Source organism: Rutilus rutilus (genome assembly GCF_951802725.1).
Source record: "Rutilus rutilus genome assembly, chromosome: 21".
NCBI classification, from domain to species: domain Eukaryota; kingdom Metazoa; phylum Chordata; class Actinopteri; order Cypriniformes; family Leuciscidae; genus Rutilus; species Rutilus rutilus.
The window spans coordinates 1477470-1489328 of NC_140226.1; the positions used below are offsets into that span (position 1 = coordinate 1477470).

General features: G+C 45.5%; 1 long non-coding RNA gene across 1 annotated transcript; it reads right to left on the bottom strand.

Moving 5' to 3' along the window:
- Window positions 1-9066: 9066 nt before the first annotated feature.
- Window positions 9067-11440, bottom strand: LOC311281131. The gene is made up of 3 exons (XR_014625772.1): window positions 10774-11440; window positions 10262-10561; window positions 9067-10225 (listed from the first exon to the last, which is right to left on the bottom strand). It is a non-coding gene; the product is annotated as an uncharacterized lncRNA (long non-coding RNA).
- Between the last annotated feature and the right edge of the window lie 419 nt (window positions 11441-11859).

The window sequence follows — 11859 nt, forward strand, 5'->3', positions numbered from 1 at the left end:
AAGCCGTGCCGCGATACATCAGCGCTGATGGGCAGGGCTTACATGGCGGCCGGGCGGGCTGGTGGCTGTCTGCACACTATGGCCGTGTTGCAGGCCTACCAGGCCGACCTCCTCAAGGAGCTGGATGAGGGCCAGGGTCCCTCTCCAGAAGATATTCTGGAGCTCAGGAAGCCCACCGATTTGTCTCTCCGCATCACCAAGGAGACGGCCGATGCTCCATGGCTGGTTTGGTGTGTGTGAAGAGACATTTGTGGCTGAATTTGTCGGGGATGAAAGAGAAGGAGAAACATTTTTTCTTAGATTCCCCGATCTCGCCTTCTGGCCTTTTCGGCGGCGCGGTTGATACCGTCGTCGGAAGGTTTCAGGAGGTGAGAAAACAGTCGGCGGCCTTCCAGCAATATCTCCCCCGTCGCTCCGGCTCCTCGAGGAAGGCTGCCTCTAAAGGGCAGCCTCGGCCGTCTACCAGCTCCTCGCACCGACAGGTGCAAAAAGAGAGTGTCGCCGCCCGCGCCCCTCCCGAGGGAGCCTGGCAAAGGAGGCGGCGCTCTCGAGGTAAGCCTTCGGAGCCTAAGGTCGATCTGAGGACTGTCCTTCAGGCAAAGAAGGCTTCCTCTTAGCAGTCCGAGTTGCGGCCGGACCGCTGAGAGCTGTCCCTCCCGGGGTGGAGCGATTGAGGTCGCCTCCCCGCCGGATCTCGCGGGAAATCAGTGCTGTGTTCCCGCCGTCCAGTACGCTTCGGGCCACACTGATTTCCCGCGCACGCACGCCGCTCCAACCGCCTCTAGAAAGACCTGCGGCTGGGCAGCGAACGCGTCCGCACACCGAAAATTATTCTCGACTGCTCCCTGCCGGTCAGCCACTTCAGGGTGTCGGGAACGAGGCTCGGTTGACACCCGAGGCCAGCCTCGAGAGGCTGGTTCCCTTAGTAGATTATCTTGGCGCATGGTCATGCCTTCCGAATATATCTGCGTGGGCCCTGCGTACTGTAGAGCTGGGTTACAGACTGCAGTTCAGCTCCCCTCCCCCGAAGTTCAACGGGGTGGTCTGGACTGTGGTTGGCCCAGAGCAGGTTAATATTAGCCAAGTCGTACGATATGGCAGTTCGGCATTGAGATGTCGTTCTGGCCCATATCAGGTGCTTGGGGCTGAGACTCAACACAAAGAAGAGCGTGTTGACGCCCTCCCAGAGGACTACGTTCCTGGGATTGGTGTGGGACTCCACGACGATGCGGGCACAAATGTCTCCCGCGCGCGTGGAGTCCATACGGGCGATGGTCTCCAGAGCGAAGCTAGGCCACAACCTCACTGTGAAGCAGTTTCAGAGACTGCTGGGGCTCATGGCAGCAGCGTCCAACGTCATACCTTTTGGCCTGCTACACATGAGACCCCTACAGTGGTGGTTGAGAGCCAAGGGGTTTTCCCCGAGGGGAAATCCGTTCCGTATGATCAGGGTAACGCGCAGATGCCTTCGTTCCCTTGTCATATGGAGGAAACCTTGGTTCCTTTCCCAGGGACCAGTGCTGGGAGCATCATGTTGTCGGAAAACCGTTTCAACAGATGCCTCCCTCACGGGTTGGGGCGCGGTCATGGACGGCCGCTTTGTGAGAGGTCTGTGGGAGACCCGGTATTCTTCCTGGCACATAAATTGTCTGGAAATGCTGGCAGTCTACAAAGCTCTAAGGAGCTTTTTCCCGGACCTCCGCGGTCACCATGTCCTGATACGCTCAGACAACACTTCTGTAGTCGCGTATCTGAATCATCAGGGGGGTCTGAGGTCGCGCCCTCTATGCAGACTGGCGCACCAGATCCTTCTGTGGTCCCAGGAGAAACTGTCATCTCTCAGAGCGATGTACGTCCCCGGGGACCAAAATCAGGGAGCAGACGTCCTGTCGAGGCAGGGGCTGAGGCCCGGGGAGTGGCGACTCCACCCCGAGGTGGTGGAAGCCATGTGCGTGAGATTCGGCCCAGTGGAAGTGGATCTGTTCGCGTCTCAAGAGACGTCCCACTGTCCACTGTGGTTCTCTCTCAGGCATCCAGCTCCGCTGGGGCTGGACGCTATGATGCAGACGTGGCCGAGGCTGCGTCTGTAGGCATTTCCCCCGATCGCTCTGCTCCCATCTGGTTGTACGTTTCCTCCATGGGGCACGGAGGATGAGGCCTGCGGCTCGACTCCAGAGTCCCAACTTGGGACCTGGCAGTGGTACTTGAAGGGTTGGCTGAGGCCCCCTTTGAGCCACTAGAGTCGGCTGAGGCAAAGAACCTGACCCTTAAGGTGGCCTTTCTCCTTGCTATCACTTCTCTGAGGAGAGTGGGTGATCTCCAGGCCTTGACTATAACGCCAACTTGCCTGGAGTTTGCCCCTGGCGGAGTTAAGGCCATCTTACATCCTAGACCGGGCTATGTGCCCAAGGTGCCATCGAATGTGGCATGGTCAGTGGTTCTTCAGGCCTTCTATCCTCCGCCTCATGGAACAGCGGAAGAGGGGAGACTTCACCTGCTCTGCCCAGTCAGAGCCTTGAGGGTTTATTTGGAGAAGTCTTCTCAATGGAGGAAGTCAGACCAGTTATTGGTGTGCTTTGGTTCACCCAAAAAAGGGCTGCCTGCATCTAAACCAGGGGTGGGGAACCTTTTTCCTATCAAGGGCCATTTACAATTTTTTAACATTCTTTAAGGGCCATTGTAATGAGCAGGGGCGTTTCTAGGTTTTAAAAACATCAGGGGCTGAGCCCGAAACATCAGGGGCTGGGGGTGGGTAACAAGATAACATGATTCGATACAGAGAATAATGTATATTTTAGGCCTATATGCAGGAGGGCAGACTGGTTAAAAAATTCAGTCCTGGCACTGTAGCCACACCAGCCCATATTACCACACAGACACACACATTCAAATGTGAAAATTTTGATTTCTTGGACCTACATATGTGCATTTTAACCCTCTGGACTTCTTCGTAAAATAGTCACACTTAGCTTCCTCCCGCCCGAAAACAGGCGAAGCCTTAAAAATTTACTTTACTTTTTGCCAGGATAACCAATCAAATATATTTTTTGTTCTATAATGTTTTCTGATTATTATTTATGAATATATTATGAATTTGTAATGAAACTTTGCATTAATTATATAATTTTTATGAGCTATTTTTTCCATTAGAATTAATATATATATATATATATATATATATATATATATATATATATATATATATATATATATATATATATATATATTATTATTTTATTTTTATTTTATTTTTTTTCAATAAATGCAACATTTCACATCAAAATAGAGTGCAGGCCTAAAAAAAATTTTTTTTTCAAGTGAGAAGAGCGCCATCTACTGGCTTCAAAATGTATTAATTTGTGTCATGTCCTATAACCGCCTATAGGCGGCCTATAGCTTTTTTATTTATTTAATTGATTTATTTCCATTCGGAAATATTTTTTTTTATTACTAAGCAACCACTGAATGGAACAACACAAATTATATATCATTTTAAAGCTTAGGATCTCAGCTTTTTAATGCATCTAATTACATTTATTAAAGGGTTAGTTCACCCAAAAATGAAAATTCTGTCAGTAATTACTCACCCTCATGTTGTTCCAACCAAGTAAGTCTTTCGTTCATCTTCGGAACACAAATTAAGATATTTTTGATGAAATCTGACAGAATTTTGACTCCTCCATAGGCTTCCAGTGTGACCGAAACTCACCGGCCCAGAATAGTTATTAAAACATCGTTAAAATAGTCCAAGTAACTACAGTGGCACTACATTAAGTTTATCATGCGACAAGAATACTTTTTGTGCACAAAAACAAACAAAAATAACGACTTTATTCTACTTTTCATTTCCTTCTCTCTGGGCCTCGTAGTGTTTTTGCGCTGCGCGTCTGTGTTGCACGTCATCACGCAACACACACATGACCGGCGTCGACCAATAGTGAGCCTACGTGGTGACGTGTAACACAGACGCGCTGCGCAAAAACACTACGCGAACCAACTAGAGGTCGAGAGAGAAGGAAATGAATAGTGGAATAAAGTCGTTATTTTTGTTTGTTTTTGCGCACAAAAAGTATTCTCGTCGCTTGATATACTTAAGATTGAGCCACTGGAGTCACTTGGACTATATTAACGATCTCTTTAATAACTTTTCTGGGCCAGCAAGTTTCGGTCACATAGAAGCCTATGGAGGAGTGAAACATGGCTCAGATTTCATCAAAAATAGCTTAATTTGTGTTCCGAAGATGAACGAAGGTCTTACGTGGTTGGAACAACATGAGGGTGAGTAATTACTGACAGAATTTTAATTTTTGGGTGAACTAACCCTTTAACTCCTAACGAGTGCTGAGTAATCCCTCTAAAACCGAGTGTACCGCCAGCAGGCGCCACCTAGCTGCGAAAATATTCTTTACCATATTTTAAAAAAATCTTGCTTTGATTAAAACAAAGTTGATGTCATTTGAAAGCTTAGAGTCTGAACTTTACAGTGAATGTATCCACTTTGAAAAACTCTTAAGTATTGCTGAGTTATTTGCTGATAAATAGAATTTCTTTTTTTTTCATAATCTATAAAATAATGTACTGCAATGTGTCAAAAACATCATACAGCTCATGAAACATTCTCAGATAATTCAAAATGGCACTTCATTTTTTACAGCATTTTTTTTACAATTAAAATGAGCCCAAAATTAACATAATCTATTGCTTTTATGACAAGATATTCTTCATGGAGAAAAAATTGCCCATGAGGGGGTGTCAAAGACTGTACAAAAAGGCTGTCTCTTTTCCAAATGCTGTAACTTTTGATTCCTTTATCCAAAAATTATAATGTTTTTATCCAGATGCAGCTAACATGTAGGGGGACTTCACTAAAAAAGAATTTTCCTCCTACCTTATTTCCTTCCTGAGTTATTCCATGACAAATAAGAAAGATATGCAAAATCATAATAAAAATTATATATATATATATTGTCTTTTATCCGCTGTTTCTTGGCAGGACAATGTCCAAATGTAATGTAATTTATATTTTCAAAAAATTTAAAAAGAGTTCTTTCAAACGATACCTACCTTTTGACTCTCCTTGCTATATTTTTGGAGTTATTATGATTATATAATTTTTATATAGTTTGGGGCAAAATTTGCTGTTTCAGTCTTACCAGTTCATTTCTCTGTGTGTGTGTGTGTGTGTGTGTGTGTTTGTGTGTGTGGGGGTGTGTGTGTGTGTGTGTGGGGGGGTGTCTTATTTGCACTCTTGATGTTTCAGAGTGTCACCCCTTCATTGCTGTACACTTTTTTTCAGCACAGTGGCTGATCTGTAGCTTGTACCACCAAAAGTTTCTCTGAGTTATCCTATTTTTTCGTATTTCCCATTCATTTCCTATGTCGCCCGTTTTCGAGCGGGAGGAAGCTAAGTGTGACTTTTTTTTACGACCCTTTAACATATCAGAATCATCTCCTTGATTTTTTTGTGTGTTCGTATAGGTAATAAAGCAAAAGTCACCAAGTTTCACCCCCATCCGACACAGTAAAGTCCATGCCTGGTCCTCCGCTGTCTTCGTTCCGATCCTTTTATGCGCCCCGAAGCTGATCAGTGAGAAACTTGAAACCGGTATGGCGCGCGCGCCTCCGAAGCTCATCCGTGAGAAACTTGAAACCGGTATGGCGCGCGCGCCTCCGAAGCTCATCCGTGAGAAACTTGAAACCGGTACGGCACGCGCGCCTCCGAAGCTCATCCGTGAGAAACTTGAAACCGGTATGGCGCGCGCGCCTCCGAAGCTCATCCGTGAGAAACTTGAAACCGGTATGGCGCGCGCGCCTCCGAAGCTCATCCGTGAGAAACTTGAAACCGATGCGGTGCGCAGGTAGCTTCAGGAGATTTGCGAGGCGGCCGGGTGGGCCACCCCGCACACCTTCATACGTTTTTACAGTCTGCAACTCCCTGTGACGCCTGGCGCTAGAGTGCTCGCGTCCTAAGTGTGCCTGGTCTCCCAGCTTCACACTAGGGCGGGCGTGATTACGGTGTAGCATAGTGGGCATTACGTTCCCCTAGTGTCGTCACCTCGCAGTGCGAGTTCCCTCGAAGGGGAACGTCTCGGGTTATGACTGTAACCCTTGTTCCCCGAGAAGGGAACGAGACACTGCATCTCGTCGCTACACCTATCACGGGCAGAGCGCTTGCTTCATCGCAAAGGAGCTAACGTGTGTTTGTGCCAGCGTCCCTTTGTATCTTCCGGTTATGCCGTCATCTACTACGTCATGACGCAGAACCAATCAGGATTGGACAGATTTCATTCATGCTTCAGATGCGCTACGCTAAGGGCGTTCCCCTAGTGTTGTCACGACGGCAACGCAGTGTTTCGTTCCCTTCTCGGGGAACAAGGGTTACAGTCGTAACCCGAGACGATTTCACAGCACACGGGACAAGAAAGCTCTTCAGCAGAGACATTTAGTGAAGCCATTTTTACCGTTTGAGCTCCAGCAACATTAACTTTATTGTCACTTTCTGAACGACAGGTTTAAAAACTCAGAGAATCACAGCGATCTGCTGTCTGTTCAGAAACAAATCCTTCTTGAAAGTGTTTGTCTTCATTCTCCACTGATCACTGCTTCATTATTGCTTTTGTCGAGAGAGAAGAGAGTCAGCATGACAGAAAAGAGAAATAAGTCAGTCTATTCCTGGTAAGTGTTGAAAGAGGGTGGAGTTTATGAGGGTTAAATAAAACTGCAAAAACAAGTGTGTGTGTGTGTGTGTTCACTGCTCACTGCTCCTAAATGTGTGTGCACTAATTCTGAGTATGGGTTTAGGATTTCTTCAGGTTAAATTTGAACAAAACTTGCATTGAAACTTTCGCAGGTATAATGGTATAAAACCATTAATCAAACACTAAAGAACAAAGAAAAACAAACAAATATTGACAATAAAAAATACTCAAAGACACTTTATTTGTGTGTTTTATTTATTGCTCTTTATTTGTACATAGTTTAAGTATCCAATGACTTATCTGAGTTTTATTTGTTTAATAAATCCTTTTGTTATTTAATCCATTTTGTAACTCTTCATCATCATCATTGGACTAAACTGTTACATGTCAATTCACAGCTGCTCTTGTTTCACTGTTTTTACAGTTATGCTGTGTTTTATTGTAGTTGATTTACAGTAGGCTACTCTTGTTAATTTACAGGCTTGCTGGCAACCAAAATTTACTGTACATTTTACAGCAATTTTTTACAATGTGGTATCATATTTGTATGTGGATGTTGGTCAAGTTACTTGGAAAAAGTAATTAGTTACTGATTACTGATTACTTCTCCAAGAAAGTAATCCAGTTACTTTACTGATTACTTATTTTCAAAAGTAATTAGTTACTTTACTAGTTACTTTACTAGTTACTTTTCAAACACATGATGCACGAAATGAATACGCTATAAAGCAATATACCTTTCTGCTTAATTATATTCTTTCTGCATATTCCATCATCTAAAATTGAATTAAATGAAACATTCTTTTTTAAAACTTGTTTTATTAGTTTCAGTATTTTAACTTTATGCACATTGCATCAATGACTCACTCATTAAGATGGTCTCCTGCCGCCTCCTACTGGCGGTTTATTTTTAAATTATTTCTATGCATAAATAATATTTCTTATTTGTATATTCAAAAAATATTTTAAATAATCTCATTACATTATTTAATGCAGTTTATTTGATTGGTAACAGCCCTTTAGCATCTTATTATTCTATTGTAATTTATTGATCAAATTTAAGAATTTTAAATCAAAGATGAAGCAAACGATTAGGGAAAAATGCCCTTTATAAAGGTTACAATATCATAAATATGCCGATTTATATATGTTAAAGCTGACTGAACTGATGAGAATACTGATTCGGAATAAATTATATTTACAACACACACAAAAAAATCTAATTTTTTTCCTGTTCTAACAAATGTTTTTACTCGGACAAGTGAATGACCGACTGAAGGACAAATGAAAAGGCTTAAATGTTGAGCCCTGGTATATATTTTTTATTATTATTCATTTATTTACCCATAAACCTGGCTTTAGGAAGCCATAAGTTACAGTGGCAAGAATAACTTTGTGAAACCTTTGGGGGTGGTGGACAGGGTTTACATTAAGACAGGAGTTTGCCTTAATCTAGTTGATCATGCATTTCTTTTCTTTTATTCCACAGCTGATGTGTGCAGTTTTTTATTGCTTGCATTAAAATAATTTTCTCTTGATTTGTTTTTTAATTGCAGTCTTTTTCTTCTGCCATTCATGCTTATCAGCTCCATGCAATCTTAAGTTTTTCTTGGTTCAGCTGCACACAGTCTGAAAAGGTTTTTTGGCAGTTTGCTAAAATAAAAGACCCATCCTTAGAGCTGTTGACTTTTCTACCTTGGGAAAGAACGTTAAACAAACAACTTAAAAGGCATGACAAATCATGACATAAGACTGACATCACTCACAACGTACCAATGCATTATTCCTCATGAACAAATATAACGTCTGATGTTTGCACGTGCATACAGTTTACCATTACGACATCGTTCATGAATAAACATGACGTCTGAACACGGACAAACGATGCGTGTTGACGCGTCAAAATTCACGCGCTTCGACTTTCGCGTTGTGAAAGACTTTTGAACGCGATCGCTTGCCATAGTGTTTACCACTGACTTCGCGGCGCTCATGTCATTGTCACTCACGAGTCACGGCTCACGTCGCGAGACAGTCTCGCAGTATAACGCAGTAACGCAACCTGCTTACGGGGAAGTAACAGTAATCTAATTACTGTTTTTGCAATTGTAATCCCTTACTTTACTCGTTACTTGAAAAAAGTAATCGGATTACAGTAACGCGTTACTTCTAACGCGTTACTGCCCATCAGTGGATACAAGTACTTCAATTGTTTGTGATGGTCAACAATCAAGTGCTTCGAATAAACCATCATGCTGTGAGTGAGACAAGGCAAAGAGAAAATGTCACAGGTCGGGGTGGAGCGCCAGCGGGCCGCCCACCCCTCCGCCCGCGTGCCGCCCCTGAGGAGCTAACCGTGGACACAAAGGAGGCAGACACAGAATTAAAAATAAATATTCTTTATTAAATAATAAAAACAATATAAAGTCCCTTCAGCATCCTCTTTTCTTCGGGAGCAAGTTCTTCCAGCATCAGCAGGCTCTTCCAGCATCAGCCGGCTCTTCACTAGCCTCAGGCTCTTCCAGCATTAACAGGCTCTTCCAGCATCAGCAGGCTCTTCCAGCATTAGCAGGCCCTTCCGGCATTAGCCGGCTCTAGCATCAGCAGGCCCTTCCAGCGTTAGCCGGCTCTTCACTAGCCTCAGGCTCTTCCAGCATTAACAGGCTCTTCCAGCATCAGCAGGCTCTTCCAGCATTAGCAGGCCCTTCCGGCATTAGCCGGCTCTTCACTAGCCTCAGGCTCTTCCAGCATTAACGGGCTCTTCCAGCATCAACAGGCCCCTCCAGCATTAGCCGGCTCTTCACTAGCCTCAGGCAGAGAGTGGAAGATACATGTAACTCACAGCGTTAGCAGGTTCTTCACTGGACTCAAGCAGAGAATGGATACATGTAACTCACAGCGTTAGCAGAGTCTTCACTGGACTCAAGCAGAGAATGGATACATGTAACTCACAGCGTTAGCAGAGTCTTCACTGGACTCAGGCAGAGAGAGGAATGGATACGTGTAACTCACAGCGTTAGCAGGTTCTTCACTGGACTCAGGCAGAGAATGGATACATGTAACTCACAGCGTTAGCAGAGTCTTCACTGGACTCAGGCAGAGAGAGGAATGGATACGTGTAACTCACAGCGTTAGCAGGTTCTTCACTGGACTCAGGCAGAGAATGGATACATGTAACTCACAGCGTTAGCAGGTTCTTCACTGGACTCAGGCAGAGAATGGATACATGTAACTCACAGCGTTAGCAGGGTCACTGGACTCAGGCAGAGAATGGATACATGTAACTCACAGCGTTAGCAGGGTCTTCACTGGACTCAGGCAGAGAATGGATACATGTAACTCACAGCGTTAGCAGAGTCTTCACTGGACTCAGGCAGAGAGAGGAATGGATACGTGTAACTCACAGCGTTAGCAGGTTCTTCACTGGACTCAGGCAGAGAATGGATACATGTAACTCACAGCGTTAGCAGGGTCACTGGACTCAGGCAGAGAATGGATACATGTAACTCACAGCGTTAGCAGGGTCTTCACTGGACTCAGGCAGAGAATGGATACATGTAACTCACAGCGTTTGCAGGTTCTTCACTGGACTCAGGCAGAGAGAGGAATGGATACGTGTAACTCACAGCGTTTGCAGGTTCTTCACTGGACTCAGGCAGAGAATGGATACATGTAACTCACAGCGTTTGCAGGTTCTTCACTGGACTCAGGCAGAGAGAGGAATGGATACGTGTAACTCACAGCGTTTGCAGGTTCTTCACTGGACTCAGAGAATGGATACATGTAACTCACAGCGTTAGCAGGGTCTTCACTGGACTCAGGCAGAGAATGGATACATGTAACTCACAGCGTTAGCAGGGTCTTCACTGGACTCAGACAGAGAGAGGAATAGACACGTGTAACTCACAGCATTAGCAGGCTCTTCACTGGACTCAGACAGAGAGAGGAATAGACACGTGTAACTCACAGCGTTTGCAGGTTCTTCACTGGACTCAGGCTGAGAGAGGAATGGATACGTGTAACTCACAGCGTTTGCAGGTTCTTCACTGGACTCAGAGAATGGATACATGTAACTCACAGCGTTAGCAGGGTCTTCACTGGACTCAGGCAGAGAATGGATACATGTAACTCACAGCGTTTGCAGGTTCTTCACTGGACTCAGGCAGAGAATGGATACATGTAACTCACAGCGTTTGCAGGTTCTTCACTGGACTCAGGCAGAGAGAGGAATGGATACGTGTAACTCACAGCGTTTGCAGGTTCTTCACTGGACTCAGAGAATGGATACATGTAACTCACAGCGTTAGCAGGGTCTTCACTGGACTCAGGCAGAGAATGGATACATGTAACTCACAGCGTTAGCAGGGTCTTCACTGGACTCAGACAGAGAGAGGAATAGACACGTGTAACTCACAGCGTTAGCAGGGTCTTCACTGGACTCAGACAGAGAGAGGAATAGACACGTGTAACTCACAGCATTAGCAGGCTCTTCGCTGGACTCAGACAGAGGGAGGAATGGACAGCTGTGATTGCGAGTGAACAGCAGAAATAATTCCCACACTCACATTTCCACCACACACTGTAAGGTTTCACTCGTGCTCATTTCCACAATAAAACTGCAATTCAACAGACTCAGTGTACCAAGGCTTCCGCCCGCAATCCAGCCGAAGTTTTCTCTGGCTCTCTCATCTGTCTCTCTCATCTGTCTCTCTCATCTGTCTCTCTCATCTGTCTCTCTCGTCCTCTCTCTCCCGCGGCCTCCCGCCGCGACCGCTCACGTGCTGCGCGCTTCACCTCTCATTCTCGTCGTGTCCCCCTCTGCTCGTGCCTCCCTCTGCTCGTGCCTCTCTCTCCCGCGGCCTCCCGCCGCGACCGCTCACGTGCTGCGCGCTTCACCTCTCATTCTCGTCGTGTCCCCCTTTGCTCGTGCCTCCCTCTGCTCGTGCCTCTCTCTCCCGCGGCCTCCCGCCGCGACCGCGGCCACGGCCGCTCACGTGCTGCGCGCCTCTCTCTCACAACCCCCTGCGGGGAAGAACCACCCTCACTTCTTCTTCTTGCTTTTTTACGGCGGATCGCAGACAGATATGTGCATTACCGCCACCTATCTAGGAAATGGACCATTGACACAACTATAACCTCTATTTACCCGCACAGAGGCTTCATA